Here is a 21,770-nt window from a genome sequence, read left to right on the forward strand (position 1 = left end):
AGGCCCCTGTTACTATAGTAACAGACTGTACTTACCTTCCTGGTTCCGGATCGCAGCGGAGGTCCTGACGTCAAGCGCTGTGCGCAGCGCATGACGTCACAGCGCAATGCGCCGCGCACAGCATCGAGACGACAGAACTACCGCCGCGGCTGAAGAGGAAGGTAAGATTAGCCCTGACTGGCGGGGTTCGACTCCTGGGACCTGCCAATCAGCTGTTTTGAAGGGGACGCAGCACTCGTACGAGAGCTGCTCCCCTTCATTCCGGTCACTTCATTCCGGTCACACTGTGAATCGGTGTCGGCGATTCACAGTGTGAGCGAGTAGTGAAATGAAGGGGAAGCAGCTCTCGTACGAGTGCTGCGGCCCCTTCAAAACAGCTGATTGGCGTGTCCCGGGAGACGGAGCCCGGACACATCAGCTATTGATGGCCTTTCCTGTGGATAGGCCATCAATGTTTAGGGACTGGACAACCCCTAAGCCTACGATGTAGCAGGCTTATGGGGCCCATGAGACAGGATCACAGATTGTGTGATCCTGTCTGCTGGGCCCTGTATCTAAGCCAATCACATGGTAGGCTTAGATACATGGCCCATGCGTGATCCTGTCTGCTGGGCCCTGTATCTAAGCCAATCACATGGTAGGCTTAGATACATGGCCCATGCGTGATCCTGTCTGCTGGGCCCTGTATCTAAGCCAATCACATGGTAGGCTTAGATACATGGCCCATGTGTGATCCTGTCTGATGGGCCCTGTATATAAGCCTACCACACTGTAGGTTTAGATACAGGGCCCCAGCACACAGTAATCTTATACTGTATAAGATTACTGTCTGCTGGACCCTGTATCTAAGCCTACCTTGTGGTAGGGGCCACTGTTTTTGGCCTTCCCCAGCCTAACACTACCAGCCTGCGGCCGCCCCGGTGCCTGACCGTTTCTGCAGATGGTCGGGTACTGGTTCGTACCCGGCTCTTCCCAGTACCCCTAGTGGCGGTGGGTACCGGGGTAATAATGGGGGTTAGTGTTGGCCTTTACACCAGCTAACATTAAGCCCCGCCTTAGTAATGGAGGTTGCAAATCAGCCAGCGGCCATTACTAAGGCGGTGATAATAAAGTTTAAAAAGATACAAGCACATAGAAAAAATATTTTATTGAAATAAAAAAACACAACCCTCATTAACCATTTTATTGAGAATAAAAAAACCGCCGTCATTGAAGTCCTCGTATCCGAAGTCCAACAACCGAATCTGTAAAAAAACACCAACACACAAAAATAATCAGTAACACATAAAGAAGCAAAATTATTATTATTACCTTTCCTGGGTCCAGCGCTGGAGCCGCAATGTCAGCGAGCTGAGTCCTGTATCTAATCCTATCACGTGTGATACTGTCTGCTGAGCCCTGTATCTAATCCTATCATGTGTGATACTGTCTGCTGAGCCACTGTATCTAATCCTATCATGTGTGATACTGTCTGCTGAGCCACTGTATCTAATCCTATCATGTGTGATACTGTCTGCTGGGTCCTATCTCTAATCCTATCATCTGTGATACTGTCTGCTGAGCCGCTGTATCTAATCCTATCATGTGTGATACTGCCTTCCGAGCCACTGTATCTAATCCTATCATGTGTGATACTGTCTGCTCAGCCACTGTATCTAATCCTATCATGTGTGATACTGTCTGCTGGGTCCTATCTCTAATCCTATCATGTGTGATACTGTCTGCTGAGCCGCTGTATCTAATCCTATCATGTGTGATACTGCCTTCCGAGCCACTGTATCTAATCCGATCATGTGTGATACTGTCTGCTGGGCCCTATATCTAATCCGGTCATGTGTGATACTGTCTGCTGGGCCCTATATCTAATCCAATCATGTGTGATGATGTCTGCTGAGCCACTGTATCTAATCCGATCATGTGTGATACTGTCTGCTGGGCCCTATATCTAATCCGATCATGTGTGATACTGTCTGCTGGGCCCTATATCTAATCCAATCATGTGTGATACTGTCTGCTGAGCCACTGTATCTAATCCTATCATGTGTGATACTGTCTGCTGGGTCCTATCTCTAATCCTATCATGTGTGATACTGTCTGCTGAGCCGCTGTATCTAATCCTATCATGTGTGATACTGCCTTCCGAGCCACTGTATCTAATCCTATCATGTGTGGTACTGTCTGCTGAGCCACTGTATCTAATCCTATCATGTGTGATACTGTCTGCTGAGTCATTGTATCTAATCCTATCATGTGTGATACTGTCTGCTGGGCCACTGCATCTAATCCTATCATGTGTGATACTGTCTGCTCAGCCACTGTATCTAATCCTATCATGTGTGATACTGTATGCTCAGCCACTGTATCTAATCCTATCCATAGTTTATAGGGTCGTAGTGCTATAGATATGCTATGCTGTCTCCTATACACACATTTTTTTTTGGGCGGACACATATCTATTGGGGCTATTTCCCCTGACATTTTAAGCCCTGAGGGTATGTTCACACGGCAGCGTCCATTACGGCTGAAATTACGGAGATGTTTTCAGGAGAAAACAGCACCGTAATTTCAGCCGTAATGGCATGTGCAGGCGTCTTCCGCTGCGTCCATTACGGACGTAATTGGAGCTGTTTTTCCATGGAAAACGGCTCCATTTACGTCTGAAGAAGTGACAGGCACTTCTTTGATGCGGGCGTCTTTTTTACGCGACGCTTTTGAGCCGCATTTTCGGACGTAATTCAATGCTAAAATGCCCGAATTACGTCCGTAAATAGGGTGTGTGAACCAAGCCTTAGTGACGCCCCGGCTGCTAGTACTGCATTGTTGGGTCACTTAGGAGACCCAGCGATGCAGCTGAAAGCCGCATGACGTCATTGGCTTCTCCTGGAGGGGAATCCCCGATCATAGAGTCTGCAATGCTGTGACCGGGGATTCCGCTTCAGGAGTTTTCCCTGATGTCACTGTCCGTATATGGACAGAGGCATCAAGCAGCGCTCCAGGACCGGAATCCCCGGCCACACGGGGATTCCGCTCCTTTAGGGAGCTACGGTGGCGCTATCCTGGAAGGGGGGGGTTTTGATATCTACAGGGGGGCACTATAGCAGAGCAAGGGAGGTATCTCCCTGCTCTGCTGTCTACTAGCGCCGCTGTAGCTGAAGGGAGCTACAGTGGCGCTAGTAGACAGCAGAGCAGGGAGATATCTCCCTGCTCTGCTATAGTGCCGCCGCTACCGCTATAGCAGCCACAGCAGCTGCTAGCGGCGCCACCGCCCTCATGCCCGGTGTCACCGCTAGCAGCCGCTATGGCTGCTACAGCGGTAGCCACTAAGTGAGGAAGCGCCCGGGTTCGACTGCAGTTAGTGTGTGTATCCCCGCTGGTAGATGCAACGGCGCGGGGATACACAAACCCGCGGGCGCCCCTCTTGCCGTGTGGCGGCTGGCGCCCTGTGCGACCGCACTGGTCGAACATAGCTAAGGCCGGCCATGATTTTGACCTACTGTTTGGTGATCATCCCCTCCTTGAAAACCACATTTTCCTCCTGAATAACTGGGGCAATGTTAAAGAGTTAACATTGTATTCTACAAGTGTTCATCATCTTGTTATTGGAAGTTATGTTATTTATGTTATGTTATTAGTCTGTTATTTTGCAACTGCAGTTATTGTTAAGCGGTCCTTAAAGACTTATTCCGGTTGCAAGAGTTTTTAACAGTTTTTACCTATCCACTGAATAGGTGATTATTGGTGGATTGGTGGAGGTCTGACCCCTGGGAACCCCACCGATCGCCAGATTTGGAAGTTCTATTTCCCCTGTTCGAATAGAGGGGCAATCGAGCATACGTTCTGCCACTCCTTTTACTTTCTATGGGACTGATGAAGAGCAATTCAAACATGATAAAACAGAAAGTAACTTTTCACGGCACTCGATTATTTTATACGTAATCAGTATTTTATTAACATAACAGTTATCCAGGCTAAGGCATTTAGAAGCATAAGAGTTAATTACAGTCACTTGGTATGCACCAGGCGTTTCGGTCCTGTCTAATGTGTTATACCTGGAGAGGCATTCAAACAAGGGAAACAGGAAACCCCCCACTTTCTGGCGATCGGTGGAGGTCCCAGCGGTCGCAGCCTCATTGTTCTACCATTTATCACCTGTCCAGTGGATAGGTAAAAACTGGTAAAAACTCTTTGCAACCAGAATACCTCTTTAAGAAGACGGTACCCAAGTACAAAGGACTTGGATTGCAAATGTATTTTGCAACTGTGCAACTTAGGACAGTTTATCTCGGTCCTTCAGAGTCAAGATCCCCGTCCCTGGTTTAAAGTCCACTCTACTTGGCCATACATCTTGTGAATAATAATATCTTTTAAAATAAACATCTGTGTCATGCTGGTAATCCCCTCATGGGGTGCATCCACACACAGCGTAAACCTGTCAAAGCTTCTAACATATATAATATACAGACAGTGATATCAAAGGCTTTCTCAAGACAAGATTCCCAATCCAGAGCGATATATGGACAGTGACATCAGAGGCTTCCCAGGGCACAGTGCCTCAAGTAGCGATGTGCCCAGGGCGTTTGGGCGATGTATCCCACTGTATACCTATAAATTGGGATATGTTGGTGCCTTCCGTTTAAGGTATACGTCGGGACTCCTACCAATTTATACCTCCAACGGAAGGGTTAAAACGAAGTGTGAATTAAGCCTTACTTTCATTCAAAAGTTAAATGTTTACTCCCAGGGGAAACAAATCTGGTCATGTGATGGACACACATGTGCACGGCTCGTGGACATCACAGAGCTCTGATACACATACTATGGCCACTTTCAAATGGCATATTTTGGTCAGTATTTTGCATGAGTATTTAGTAGCCAAAACCAGGAGATGGAATTAATGTAAATATTTGCATGCACTACTTGTTTTTGCTTCCAAATACTCAAACAGAATATTGACCACAATAATACCATGTGAAAGTGGCCTAAGGACGAGGACACACACATCAGCAGCCGCATGCGACTTAAAACAATGCTGATTGTAAATTAATGGCCATGCAGTTTTGCAGGTAACGCTGCAGAATTACCTGCAAAATTGTGTGCCCATTAACTATTAACTTGTAATCTGTGCCCAATGCACTTGAGCGTGGTTTTTGGCTTCATGCAGCCATTGCTTTGGATGTCTTCATCCTAGCGCTGGCCATACATTAGGGATTTTAGATTAAATAATTTAAAAAAAGTCCATACTAACTGATACAAGGGCAGGTTCAAACACCAATTCCCAGCAGGATGCAGACAAGCAACAATGTTACATAGGGGGACTGTTAGGGTATGTTCACACGTAGTCAACCAAAACGACTGAAAATCCAGAGCTGTTTTCAAGGGAAAACAGACCCTGCTTTTCAGACGTTTTTTACCAACTCGCATTTTTACCAACTCATTTTTTTACCAACTCGTTTTTGGAGCTGTTTTCATTGGAGTCTATGAGAAAACAGCTCCAAAAACGTCTGAAAGAAGTGTCCTGCACTTCTTTTGACGAGGCTGTATTTTTACGAGTCGTCGTTTGACAGCTGTCAAACGACGACGCGTAAATAACAGGTCGTCTGCACAGTACGTCGGCAAACCCATTCAAATGAATGGCCAGATGTTTGCCGACGTATTGCAGCCCTATTTTCAGACGTAAAACGAGGCATAATACGCCTCGTATACGTCTGAAATTTGGCCGTGTGAACATACCCTAAAGGATCTGCCAGACACAGCTTCTGTGTCGACGCCCGTGTGTAATCAGTCTGCACCTGCTCCTAAGTCTGAGAGAGTGACACGATCTTCTACCAGTCAGGCTGGGAGGCTGAGGAGTGGGAGAGCCTATCACAGCCTGGCCAGACGGAGCTAGCTCCCGCCCTCTGTCTATTTATACCTGCATTTCCTGCTCCTCCTTTGCCTGTGATTCTTTTCTGTTTCCTGGCTCTGCTGCTCCTGCTATGATTATTGACCTTGCTTCATTTTTTGACCCTGGCTTTACTGACTACGCTTCTGCTCTGCGATTTGTACCTCGTGCACTCCTGGTATGACTCGGCTTGTTCACTACTCTTGTTGTTCACGGTGTTGGTCCAAGGCTCCCTCCAGTACCTGGTCCATTGGAGAGTATACGGGCCTGAGGAGAGGACTTGGGTACCCGTCCGGGATGTTCACGCTGGGGTATTGCTCAGGAGGTTCCATCTTCGCTTCCCCAATAAGCCAGGTCCACCTAGAAAGGGTCCAGTGGCCCCTCTTAAAAGGGGGGGTACTGTAAAGGATCTGCCAGACACAGCTTCTGTGTCGACGCCCGTGGGTAATCAGTCTGCACCTGATCCTAAGTCTGAGAGAGTGACACAATCTTCTACCAGTCAGGCTGGAAGGCTGAGGAGTGGGAGAGTCTATCACAGCCTGGCCAGACGGAGCTAGCTCCCGTGCTCTGTCTATTTATACCTGCATTTCCTGCTCCTTCTTTGCCTGTGATTCTTTTCTGTTTCCTGGCTCTGCTGCTCCTGCTATGATTATTGACCTTGCTTCATTTTTTGACCCTGGCTTTACTGACTACGCTCTTGCTCTGCGATTTGTACCTCGTGCACTCCTGGTTTGACTCGGCTCGTTCACTACTCTTGTTGCTCACTGTGTTGCCGTGGGCAACTGCCCCATTTCCCTTAGCTTCTGTGTACCGTTGTCTGTTTGTCTGTCGTGCACTTATTGAGCGTAGGGACCGTCGCCCAGTTGTACGCCGTCGCCTAGGACGGGCCGTTGCAAGTAGGCAGGGACTGAGTGGCGGGTAGATTAGGGCTCACCTATCTGTCTCCCTACCCCGTCATTACAGGGACATTGCACAGGTGCAAAATACTGATGATTCCACTCTCACACCTATCATTTATGAGAGGGATAGGTGCCTAGTATTTATCATTGCACACAGTTAAGACTAATATAAGGGTGCCAGTCGCATGGTTAGGTGTAGTGCACCATGCTGGCTTACAACCTATTATTTATTCACCTATACTATTAGATCAGGCGGGCTGCCCATCACATACTAAATCTACCACACAAAGTAATGACTCTCCATTCTCCCTCATTATCAATAGGGTAGACTGCATCCTGCAAAAATATCTATGATAAACATAAAGTATTAGTTGATATTTTCACCGAAATATGCAAGCTTGCAACCTGCGTCAAGGGTTCTAATCGTCTTGCAAGTCCCTACATTAATATTACAAACAAATCACTGAAAAAGGAATTATATTTACTTAAAATCACGGAAAAAGGCCATACTTACTAATACAGGGGCAGGTTCAAACTCAGTTCCCAGCAGAACGCAGACAAGCCACAGTGATATATAGAGGAAGAGTGCTCAGGGGCAAAATTATGATGATATCCACTTTCACACCTCCCATTTATGAGGGAGTGGCTGCTTAGTATTATCATTGCACACAGATAAGGTAATTTGACATGAACAACTTTGCAAGACTGCACTTGACAACTAACAAAAAAAAAACTCGGCAGATCAACTTTTCCACAGATATCTATTTTTAGTCAATGCCTGTCACGCTGGTTTTGTCACAAAAAGACTCAGATTCGGCAAAAAAGTTTCTAAATCGCCCTTTTTGGGAAGGACCATGTTAGCGTGCGTGCTCACGTGGTGCACCGCTGCCGCCCTGTGTGGTTTGGTGCCATTGATACCCATACCTGAGTTCTGGACCCAAAGTATCTCTGGCGTCTAAGGTTCGGCAGCACTGATCCCGGAGTCTCCTCTTTGCAGCCGCGCTGGATGATTCCCATATTGACTGCCCGTGCATTCAGTAGCTACCTGGAGTGGTGCTTCTGTAAGAAAATGTCCCCATGCAACGCTCCCTGCTGCTGCAGGATAATTTAGACTGGAATCTGCCTACTGGAGATTGATGGAGCGCTAGCTATGTTGTATATCCCTCTCCTTTGCCTAAAGTTGAATGTATGGAGCCACGTTGGTTCATCTGGAATTAGGAGCATCGTCTGGACAGTTTACCTAGAGGGATCATTGACGAGAACTTACTTTGGATTTGGAATCACTCTAGCAACCAAGGGATCCTCCCAAAATCAATGTGAGAGGCGCTTATTACGCTGATTCCTATAGCGGATTACGACCCCAGGAAAATAGACTGGAACAATAGAGGATAATAACTGGGAAGAACTTGAAAAATTGAAATCCATTCCCCGACATTTCCGGGATTTTCATAACAACATGTGGCAGGATTTAAAGGTTCATGTCATTGATAAAATTATTGTTGGATCACGTGGAGGAGATACTTTCCGTAAATTGGAACGGATCGAATGCAAATGGATCACAAAACTGAAGACCAGCTCGCCGCTGGGGCTCAATGAGAAAATGTCCTTCACTTCTTTCTTATAATAATAATTCCTTTTTGGGTCCTATAGCATCATTAGTCTTTTAACTTTTTAAATCTGCATATATTTTACTGGTTTGGTTGACTATGCTGTGTAGGTAATATCTGGTGGGTCTTTGGCCCAGGCATTTGTGCGGTTTGACTGTATCTGTACTTGGTGGCATTTTTTAACATTATTATTTTTGTTTTCTTATAGGGGCTACTTATATTTTCGTTTCGATTTGTATTTATTGGGCTGAATAGAATATCGAGTATCACATATTATATCTCCGAATTAAGTCCTTGGTTAGACTCCGTTCAACAATGCGTTTTGAATATATCGTAATTTTGATCATCTGTAAGCTTTTTCATGGGGTACTTATTGGTACATGTGTCTCTATGCACACACTGCACGCATTTTTTATAAATTTTTTATATACATTTTATATATCCTCTTATATAATTTGTTAGCACACTGGTTACACTGTATATTTTTATATTTTTATATTTGTATATTTATTTGTTCACATTCATGTCTACACATATTCACTGTAATACATATATATATATATTTTTTCTACATATATATATTCTTTCTACACGTTTGTTATTTGTATATATACTAAATATTAAAACATATATATATATTTTTTTCGCTATAGTTTGGGTATATTAGAACATAATATATTGTATATTTATTTAATTACTGTATGTATGTAAAATACCAATAAACAGAATTGTATATTTGTTAAAATGTGCTTCTTGTCACGTGTGTTTCACTTTATTTATTTACCTTTTATTTTTCACTATTTATTTATTATTATAATCTATTATTATTTATAATTTTTTATGAAATATTTAATATTATATATATTTTTACTTGTATAAATTGCTTCCCCTTTATTATGTGCTATATATATATTTATGTATGTACATGGTTCAATATGTGGTCTTCTTTGTATTGATGGATGTATGAAGTGATATTATGACATTATGTTTAATATATTATTGAATTATGTATATATATTTTTCCATATGTGCATTATTGTCCACAATTGTAGACACTACAGTCCCATTGTATTGTATTCTCTATGTGAAAATTCGGATTGTGTTACATATGCCCTACATTTGTTTTTGCCCTATAACTGGATTTCTAACTGTCTTTGCCCATACTCAAGGTGGCCACTACGGCGCGATACGTCATGTACATGCTATGACATTTGTTCTCGGCGTTTGTGGGTTGATGCGCACGCGCAGGTGCGTTCTTCATCCTTGTCCTTGCACATACTTAAGATGGCCACTATGGCGCGATACGTCATCCATATGCGATGAAATTTTTTCTGCGGTGCTTTTGCATTGATGCGCACGCGCATGCGCGTTCTCATCCCTGAGACGTATACTTGACATCGGCAATGGCGTCTGTTGCTGCCCACTGATCGGAGTTCAGGTAATTGTGTGGCAGTTTGACTCACCAATGCATAACACCTGATATATTTCAGGTGTTCGGCATTGGGGATTTGTGCTGCTATTGGCTATTTTTTGAACATACCTCTCCTACCACTGAGTACAAATACAACGCTGGTCACCTCACTAGTTAGTACCCCTTGAAAAAGCTACCGCGAAACGCACGTCGGGGCTCTTGCTGTGGAAATTCATTTTTTGGCTTGATATGCAACATACAGGTTGGTATGGCTTCTGGGACCTATTCTGATTTTTGGTGATACCCTGGTCTCTATACCACTTTATTTACACTGACCACTCAGTGTTTGTTACTAGTTTTTCCTGCATACCATTCTTTACAGGGTCTGTATTACATTGTTCTGTTGTAGCATGTGTTTTTGGAGACACATTTTCAGGTGTCTGTTATTCTTGTAATATATACATTTATGGCATGACTATCAGAGCGACCCTGTATGGCATTATTGAATATTGTATATATGCCATTTATGAGCAGCCTTATGTTTTCCACATTGCGTATTTTAATTGTTTGTGGTTTTTAGGTCCTGATGGCCAACATGTTCTTATGTATATTATAATAAAGAGTGTATATTTTTTGCAAGTTACTGACTGTACTTGGTGTTATTCTTTCCCTTCGGGGAGGTATGATCTGTCCTCACATACAGCTATAGGTATTTATCCCTCTCCTTTGCCTAAAGTTGAATGTATGGAGCCACGTTGGTTCATCTGGAATTAGGAGCATCGTCTGGACAGTTTACCTAGAGGGATCATTGACGAGAACTTACTTTGGATTTGGAATCACTCTAGCAACCAAGGGATCCTCCCAAAATCAATGTGAGAGGCGCTTATTACGCTGATTCCTAAAGCGGATTACGACCCCAGGAAAATAGACTTATAGAGACCTGTATCCCTTATCTTTACAGATACCAAGCGGTTGGCAAAAATATTGGCAAAGAGATTAATAACATTTATTAGATCTGATGTACATATGGATCAAAATGGCATAATGCAAAATAGATGTACTTTGGATAATATACAGAGATTATTTATGAATTTACAGGTTGAACTGTCCAACCCAGGGGAAAGAACTGTTTTATGCTCAATGCCTCCAAGGCTTTTAATGCTATTGAATGGGCTTTTGAGTTGGAAACCTTGGACAACATGGGATTCAGAGTTATATTTTTCAGCTAGTTTAAAGTGTAGTTAAGAGTGAATGGCCAGATTTCCAGATGCTTTAAGGTTTATCAAAGATCAAAACAGGGTTGTCCCCTTTAGCCATTACTATTTGCGATTACTCTTGAACCTTTTGCCTCTTTAATTAGACAGAATGAAGAAATATCAGGTTTCAAATATTGTGAAGTTTGTCCTATTTTTTTGGTAGGCATAAATCTTTGGAGCGAGTTTTGGAAGTGTTTTGGGGTTTTGGAATTAGGTTTGCCCCTGCAATAAATTGGGGTAAATTGGCATGCATCCCAATTGATAAATTGGAGTTATGTAATCCAAAGTATCCACATCGATGAGCCCAGTAATAAAAATTTTTGGTCATTGAAAATATTCAAACTTCTTACAAAATTGTTATAAGTCTTATACCTAAGACATGTATCTTGGGTAATATTGATTCAACATTGTTTAAGCACAATTCTGCCATGGCGCTAATAAAACTTATTTTATATGCTGGAAAATCTATTCTAAAAAAAAAAGGATTGCAGCTGACATTCCATCAGTTGAGATGTGGATCAGATACTCAAACTTTTCTATACTTTGTGAAAAAAAAAATGCATTTCTTCTTTGTAAATTGTAAAAGTTTAAGTAAAATGGAAACCATGGGTGCCAAGGAACATGGGGAAAGAAGAACTTTACCATCTTTAGAGGACAATCATGTTCAGGAGAAGGAAAGAGGTGGTTGTGGGCGTCCCCTTTTTTTTTTTTAGGTGTATGTATTGTCTTGTAATATATTGTATGTAACACATTTTACAGTACAATAACATGGAATTAATGGGAATTTTATGTAAATTATGAACTCTGGAAAATTTTAATTTTTGTCTTTCTTGTGTGTATTTAAATAAAAAGACAAAAAAAAAACAAACTTCAATTTTGGCTGTTAAAAATCTCAAGTGTATGGTCATCTTAAAGGGTTATTCCCATCTTATAATGTTTACTTGAGGTGTTTTATATTTCAATGTTTTTATTCATTTTCATACAAAAACATAACAAAAAAGAAAAATACAGACATAACAAAGGAAAATAAAATACAAGGTACAAAGTACACAATACAAAATATAAAACTCAGACAAGCCATAAATACATCATCCGAGTGTTATTTACATAAAACTGTATATATTTTCTGTAATAACATCCTACATAGAGACAAAGCCGCTATGCGACCGCAACTCCACCACTGAAAAACACGAAAGAAAACATTTGTTATATCCTGTGACATCCCGATCTATATCTATGGCAAGTTACGAAATACCTTCCACTGATCCCATATAGAAACAAAAATGTGCCTTGTGCGAAGCTCCCTGTGTGAAATCTGTATAGCTGATCAATCTTATTAAGCCATTGTTCTAAAGTTGGTAAATTGTCTGGAAGCCAGTATTTGGGTATAAGTAATCTTTCCGCGATCAGCATTTGTCTAAATAGAAGTGCCGACTTCATCCCCAAGTTCCCGGGGAAAATGGCAAGCAAAGCCAATTTTGGATGGGGCACAAAATCAGTACCACAAACAACATTACATTTCTCGAAAATCTCCTTCCATCAAGACTATATCTTCTTGCACGACCACCAAATATGGTAATAAGAACCCATTTCCTCCAAACATCTCCAACATACAATGGACGTGTCTGGAGCAAAGTGAACAATTTTATCTGGTGTCTTATACCACCTTGATAGAATTTTGTAGCCATTCACCTGAATTCTTACACATCTCGACGCTTTATGGGGAGTGCGTAAAAGCAGCGAAACTTCTTGCTCAGTAAATGTTTCTCCAATATCTGACTCCCACTGCTGCACGAATCTTGGGGTGGAAACTACAGACGAATATGACAACCTCTTATATAACACAGAGATGACTTTAATTGGGTATAATGGATTTGTACGGATGGTTTCAAACCACGAGGAAGCTCGTTTAAAAAGTGCTAATTCACTTATCTTAACCGTGTTATTCTTCAAATAAACCAGAATAGGAAGATGCAACGGTGATATACCTAACTTCCGAGCTAAGTCAGCTAAGGACAAAGGCTGGCCCTGAGGATCTAGCAAGTCTGTGACAGGCATCGTCGAGACCTAGTCTGTCTCGGGGTACCATCTCTCAGTGTCAGGGGAGCGCTCTCCACCAGATCCTGTATCTGCAATAGGGGGGATGGATAAAAATGAGAACTATCTGAGCAGATAAACCAGCGCCAAGCTAACTGAGTAGCCTTGGTGATTGGATTGGTAATGGGCCTGTCTTCAAATTGTTGCGGAGTCACAAATAGCAACGCTCTAAATGTCATGGGTACCATCTGCTCCTCTATCGCTAGCCATGTCTTATGTACAGGAGCCCTGACCCAATCCACAATCCGAGCAAGATGGACCGCCCTGGTGTATCTTTCCGGGTCAGGAAGTCCTATGCCCCCCTGTCTTTAGGAGAAGAAAGTAATGATCTCGCACTTATCGCTTTTTTGCCTTGCCATATAAAACAAGACATCAACCGTCAAATGGAATTAAAAAATGACTTCTGGACTACAATAGGCAAAACTTGCAGCAGGTAAGTCAATTTAAGCATTATCAGTGACATGACAATATTTTTCCTCTCGAACCATGAAATGAGTGGAACATCTAATTTCTGAATAGCGTATTGTAGGTTTTCAACATTGGGATATAGTTCAGTCGATACAAATGTGATAAATCCCCATCTATCTTAACCCCCGAAAATGTTAGTTGCTGCGAGCTCCAATCAAAAGGAGAATTTGCAGCTATTTGCCACTTTGTATTCCCTACCCTCCACACTAAGCCCCTTAATAATAGGATGGCAACGAATAGTCTCCAGTAAAGTCTCCATCACCAGTACAAATAGCATCGGTGAGAGTGGGCAACCTTGCCTCGTGCGGTTAGAATTCTGAAAAGGTGATGACAATAAACCATTAATGGACAAAGAAGCTGAGGGGGTATCATACATTGCAATTATAGCAGATATTAAGGCGGATGGAAAATTTAACTCGTGGAGAACCTTCTTCATGTAGCCCCAACTAACCCGGTCAAAAGCCTTTTTGGCGTCTGTTCCCAAAAGTACCAGTGGTGTTTTGCGCTTTCGTGCAAGATATAATAGATGAAGGACCCTGGCATTGTTATCCTTCCCCTCTCTATTTTTTGTAACGCCGACTTGATCAGGGTGGATCAATTTAGAAAGGACATTGGACAATCTATTCGCTATCATTTTAGCCATCAATTTCAAATCTATATTAAGTAATGAAATGGGCCTATAATTAGAACAAATCGATAAATCTTTCCCTTCCTTTGGGATTGTCGTGGAAATCCATTGCTCAAAATATATTAGACTGAAATTTATACGAGTCCAAACAGACTCTCAAGGCCAGACCCCATTAGTCAGTATCCTAATTAGGATATTTCACCGATATATATCGAGAGAGGAGAAGAAAACACACAGGCATGCTGATATGTTCAAAAATACTCCTCTGAAGGATTTATTACCAAACTCAAACTGTTAAACTGAAATTCAGAAGGGGTGTAGGCTTGAGGTTAACCAATCAGAGACAATGTAACAATATTTGTTATTCAGTAAAAAGCATACAATAAAATACATCCCAGATACATCATTATAATTCTTCACACATTAGGTTTGCAGGTGTCTTATCTCTTTTGGACAGAATATTTCTCGTGGAGATGGGGGAGACCTTCCTTCACGCATACTTGCCACCCTCCCTTCTTACTCCCTGTCCATTCTCTACCAACTTCGCATGGGAACCAAGGTCAAAGATAAAACATACGAAATCAACATTACTTGTATTAAAGGAACAATAACTTTTCTATTCACTACAATAAAACCAAGATGGGAACTCCAGACAAGATTGCTGCTGCACGAAACTAAATCATTTAAACATTATCATCACTTTCACATAATACATATCTTAGTAATTCGGCATCCTGCTTGATAATTCACAATGTAATTTCATACAGAGAATATAAGCAAATAGATCATCCTTCACAAACCCCCCTTTTTCTCATATTAAATTACAGAAATTATATATTATGATTATGAAACTCAAACAATATATCAATAGGGCCACAACTAATATGATGCCATCACCAATGTCCGGTTTGGGTATGGGGTCCCGCCAGTGTATTGACAAGTCCTGTACATCATCGTCCTCTTCTTCTCCTGTCTTCTGATTAAAACACTTGATACTGCTGACGGATTCACTCAGGTCTTTGGTCTTTACTTTGAACTTTGCTGATGTCATAAAGACTTGGTTTGGTCCTTCTCATCTGTCCGACACTGTCTCTTTTAGTTTACGTCACCAGGCTGTACACAGCACCTCATGCTGTGAGCCTGGTGTGAGATCGCACGTAGGCGGATTAGTGGAGTGTTATTGTGACCACCACAAACCCTCCGCATCTGCCTTCTTCCTCCGGTAAGTTACTTGTCTGGGCGGCTGCTTGGAATTGTGACACTGCCGTCAGTTCATGACAAACGCGTTGTATTGGCTCCGGCTGCGCCTGCCGCATCTCAGTGATGGAGTTCATCATATTAAAAATCTTTTAGTTCATATTTACTGGCACTTGCTGGGGACCCCCAACCCTTGTCAATTTGTTAAAATAAATACTAATCTGGTGATAACATCTACGTACTATAAAAGTTGTTCTAAGTACATACAATAACAATGTCAAGCCCTTAAACTAAATCAAGCAAACACCTTTATATAAGAAAAACTTCTCTGTTACAATGGACAGGGCACCTAGAAGATGTGTAATTATTGGGTACATTTCATTTGCACTTGGTGTCACGCTTTCCAGCAGGATTTGTACCTTGATCTGAGCTGATTGCCTGGAACATCTCCAGCTCACCAAAATATACACAGATTCCACATGTTTATCTGACAAATGTCGCAAACCAATTTTTCTTACTCTAATTTGTATTGCATGGGAAGGCCTCTCAAGGTCTGTTCTCTTCGTGGGAGGTGGGTATGATAAGGTTGGCACCGGTCTGCCAGGACTGTTCTGTAGCCAAATCAAACAGCTCTAACAGAATTTAGCAGCAACAGCTGTAAAGCCTGGGACATACCAATTAGATCTTACCACATCGATCCTTGCAGTCTTGGGGCATATGTGAGGTCATACACCATCAATACAAGTCCTATCAAGAGTGCCTTGGGTGTTACCGGTTCACCTTCCCTTATCCGTCCACATTCTGTTAGAATCTGGTTCTCACGCCTCCATTCAGAGTTGGACTCTTCCTGTGGAGAACAAACTATTTCATTGTATAATCATTAATTGATCTTAATCAAATAATTAATTTGAAGAAAAACATTAACAAATAACATCTTTACATCAAACGTTCACATTGAGCAATAACTAAAAATAATACATGCAAACTCATTTTTCTTCTTTATATATATATATATATATATATATATATATATATATACATATACATACATACACACACACAAACACTGCACAGAATTTTCCTTTCACAATAACAACGACAAAAAACAAATAACTAAAAATGTTTTCAAATGGGAATATTCCACTTCTGTACCTTTTATCTGTCGCATTACTCTAATAGTCCAATTCTGAGGCTCATCCAGAACTTTACATAAAACTTAACTTCAGTATTTAATATTCCCACAACACTTTTTTAAATACAATTATTAAACAAACTAACTTTGGAATAACATCTGGAGAACTGCTGATATCTTATTGTACAAACACCAGGTCAATACTTGGGATAACATTGTTCCCCTGTCACTTACACACAACGTCTGCAGTGGGGAAAATACCGTCCGGGCTTCAGGCCCCCCTGAGAACAGGTCTACACACACGAGCACATTGTCATACACTTCTACCTCGGGTAGTTGTATGTTCTGCAGTCGCTGGGACGGGTAATCTGGCCGGGCTGCACTTTTCGCAGGTACCTTTGCTGTTTTACCTATGTCACGCCGTGCGCACATCATGCCGGCTGCTACAAACCTAGTGGTGGCATTATTGTATCCTGGGACAAGCCAATTTACTGATACCTGGCTGCACATTCCCTTGTTGTCAGGTCTGTCTTCTCTTGCTCTCTCAATTGGCTTACCCGATGATCCAACAAAGTTCCTACTACCAATGGGCCCATAATTGTGGGTGATGCCAAAAGCGTACCTAGAGTCAGTGTATATGTCAGCCATTTTACCTTCTGCCAGGTTACAAGCCTCAGCGAGCACCTCCAGCTCCGCTCCTTGATATGAACAAGAAGGTGAGAGTGGTTTCTGGGTAATTTACCTTGTGCCTCGTATCCTGTTCTACACATACTGTATATGATGAAGTATGTCTAGATTACAAATTTACATTGGAAACCCATGTCACATATAGATAGAACATTTCAAAAGGGTGGAGTTTTATTGTTCCACATTCATCTGATGATCCAGAACACTTGTAAATCCCACCCACACCAGGTCCTGTAAATACCTGATTAATACAAAAACTAATAAAATATGTTACTGAAATCTGGCATGAAATAAACAATATTCAAACAATTTTTTTTTGTTTTGCCTTCTCCCCATCTAAATCTGTAAAGATTCATGTGTGGGTGACGTCACCTCTGCCTCCTGTGTAAATTTGCTGGAGGGGCATGGTCTTTTACACAATACCTCATATTGGGTGGACACTACAGCCCAGCTTACCCAGTGCCATATTCACCGTTCTGGAAGGATCTGGAACCATCTACACAGAAAAACCTCAAAATGTAGGTTACTGTCATACACATTTAATCTGGATTACTCATTGAAGCTCATACACATTTTGTAGACCTCCTAGAACCAAATTCATTAATTCAAAACAAAATAAAACACAAAACAAAACTACCTGATCAGTCACTTCACCATTCCCTCCTATTTGGACTCTGCGAAAGTAATGTAGCAGGGTTCAAAACTACAGGTCAACATAATAAGATTGGGCACTCTGTAATACACAACAGCCTGGAACAAAAAAAGATGACTTTCTCCTGACAAAAATACATTTTATCTTTAAAATGACCTGCAACCATTTACCTGTAAAACATCTCACATTTTCAAAAATAACGTTTAGGCAGCACCATAGCACGTGCCTCATGTGTGAAAACAAAAAACAAAACAATTGTAATTAGTTATTCAATAACACAGAAAATAATATATCTGGTAACATTAATTACTGCAAACCAATAAACTATACATAAAAATAGGGAACAGTGGGGGCACATACATTTTCAAGACCCCGTGTCTCACAATATCTGTATTTTAATTCATTTGAATCAACATCAAAACATTCCAACATTAAATCTTATCACATTATAACACATTAATATGCAGTATAGCTTTTATCTTTTTACAAACAGATCCAGCCGGCTGTAATATATTTCTCGCTTTGTGTAGTTACAGACGACTGCGCGTGCGCGAAGATAAGACACATTCCATAAAAAATTAAAAAAAGTGGAACTGATTTTAACCCCATACACAAAACACTAACATTTTTAGACATTACTGCTGTTAAAAATAGGAAACATACAATATAGATCTGCTTCATTGTGGCCACAAGTTTCAAACTTCAGATATGTTACATTACACACATCACACATCACACAGATGTTTCATCACATCACACATGTTACATTACACACATCACACAGATGTCACATCACACCCGTTCACATTACACTCCCCCCGTTCTGAACCACATTAGTCACTGCAATGTACCCGGGTGCTCCGTTTTCTTCACTCTTCCAATGAAAATTTACACCTGTATTTAAATTGTTCTTTCTCACATCATCTTACTTTTAACCACCTGTAATCACCTGCTTTGTCCTTTTAACTTATGCCTTGTCCTGGCCACTCCACTCCCTTTCTCAACATCTATTTTATCACATGCAAACATCCTTCTTACAGCTTCCAGCCTCTTCAACAATTTTTTACAGTATGTTATTTTGCCTTCACATACTTTACAATTAAAGCCCCAGCTCCTTTTGCTCATTCTAATGTTGGCCGGGACCAGTGCCCCAAAGCATCTTTGTCCAACTTCCTCCTGACCCCATGATCGGAGAGCAGTAGGGTGATTTCCGGTAAATCCCCCACCTCCAGGCAAACAGGCCACGCCACGTTTGCCGACAGATATCTCAGACCAGTTTATCTCCTAGACTGTCTTACCAATACGATATCAAAAGTCGTTCCTCCAGACATTCTAGCAGTAGGATCCTCTGATCCCTCACTGTATTGAACATCAATAACAGACAAAATGCTGCCAATCAACAATTACATGAGCAAATTCTTCAACACAATCGACATTCATGAACCTCCATTGATTCAAGCAGGAGTTGGTCACATTCAAAACTCTTTCCTCTAGCACTTTGCAATGGTTTCACATGCAAATTATATTTGGTAACATATATATATTATCCTCCCCGCTCAGCCGTTCACTCTGTGGGTTGTAGTTTAGGGACCTGTTATGTATGTTGGTGATGATTTCTTTAGGGGCTCTGGGTCTGAGCCAATACCAATGTCCTTCACTGTAATTACTACTACGACACAGGTGGCACCTGGGATAAGTGTCAGGGTCATTCATTGAATACAGGATGTTATATTACAACGGTATTCAATAAAGCGGTCTGATGTTATTCTACTACAGACTTAATTACTTGGATGTTATTTTACATCAAAGTGTATATGCCGGATTATCACATGTGCTAGAAATCAGTCTGTACTGATTCCCACCTTATGCCAGCCTGGCAATGCATACAACTGGTTTATGGACCCTTACACACAATATCACTGTCTGGCAATGAGTTAGGAAAATATAAATTATTTTCTAATACAGTATTCAAAGTTTTCCCTGTTGCACTGGGTAATGGTATTGAGTGCAAATTCAATATAGACACAATTGCTTCTCTTTGCACTGGATTCTCCATTATCAGGACTTAACCATTGAAGCCCCTGTGGTACTACAGGATATTACTCACAACTATCCAACTTTCCACTCACCTACAAACAGTCAATACCTCCCAACTATAATCCCAGACAAACGGGTAACAGAACAACTATTAATCCTCAACAATTTTACACAACTAAATAACAAATTACGCTACAACAGAGCAGCACAAGTTTTGTTTTTTCCTCACAGTCCAGACTACAATCTTTTCATTTCAAATACTTCACATGTGAGTTACGACTTCTCTCCGCCATGCGCTACGTCACTACATTCCAAAGGCGGAGGTCTTACACTTCTCACAATTTTTCTGGTTAATAATGTAATTGCTGGCAAAAATTCTCTCACGTCTTTCATATCAACAGTTTAAAATCACGTACACACCTGCAATCCTTCATCACACAAAAAGCTTCAACATACCTTTTTGGATCCATCTTTCAACCCACTGCTGACTAAGGAGGTCTCGTCCAGAAGATGTGACGTCTGACAGCTAGATTCCAAGGCTTACGCAATACATGTGTGAATGGTGTAAGAATAAGCTCCTTACCTACCGTGGTTTTTTGTAATTCACAGATGCAAAGCCAGACCTCTCCAGTGACAGCTTATCAGACGTGCAATCTTCTGGGTTTTATCGGCACCATTACTGTCATGGAAATCCATCGCTCAAAATATATTAGACTGAAATTTATACGAGTCCAAACAGACTCTCAAGGCCAGACCCCATTAGTCAGTATCCTAATTAGGATATTTCACCGATATATATCGAGAGAGGAGAAGAAAACGCACAGACATGCTGATATGTTCAAAAATACTCCTCTGAAGGATTTATTACCAAACTCAAACTGTTAAACTGAAATTCAGAAGGGGTGTAGGCTTGAGGTTAACCAATCAGAGACAATGTAACAATATTTGTTATTCAGTAAAAAGCATACAATAAAATACATCCCAGATACATCATTATAATTCTTCACACATTAGGTTTGCAGGTGTCTTATCTCTTTTGGACAGAATATTCTCGTGGAGATGGGGGAGACCTTCCTTCACGCATACTTGCCACCCTCCCTTCTTACTCCCTGTCCATTCTCTACCAACTTCGCATGGGAACCAAGGTCAAAGATAAAACATACGAAATCAACATTACTTGTATTAAAGGAACAATGACTTTTCTATTCACTACAATAAAACCAAGATGGGAACTCCAGACAAGATGGCTGCTGCACGAAACTAAATCATTTAAACATTATCATCACTTTCACATAATACATTTCTTAGTAATTCGGCATCCTGCTTGATAATTCACAATGTAATTTCATACAGAGAATATAAGCAAATAGATCATCCTTCACAGGATCAATGAGATATAAGCGTGTGTCATGGACGTAGTAAAGGGGCACCCCAGCAATGCTGAATTACAAATAGATAAAAGGTTAGGGAGTAATATAGATTCAAAGGTAGAGTAATATGTAATAGGGAATCCATCAGGCCCCGGACTCTTCCCTTTAGGTGTGATTTTAATGGCTGCTCCTAGCTCCATTGAAGAGATAGTAAATCTAAAGACGCAAGAAACGCATCAGTCTTCCGTTGTCTATCTAAAAGGGTATTATAGTCAGAATTGGATTCCAAATTATACTATTCAGTGTAAAAAAGTCTAAACTGTTCAGCAATATCTTTCGAAGAGGAGATCATATTCCCATTCGATGTCTTAATCAGGGGAATAAAACTCTGAGCAGACCCTTTCCTGAGTCTCTGCATCATGAATTGAGAGGCTTTGTCACCATGAGC

Source organism: Rhinoderma darwinii, chromosome 3 (genome assembly GCF_050947455.1).
Source record: "Rhinoderma darwinii isolate aRhiDar2 chromosome 3, aRhiDar2.hap1, whole genome shotgun sequence".
NCBI classification, from domain to species: domain Eukaryota; kingdom Metazoa; phylum Chordata; class Amphibia; order Anura; family Rhinodermatidae; genus Rhinoderma; species Rhinoderma darwinii.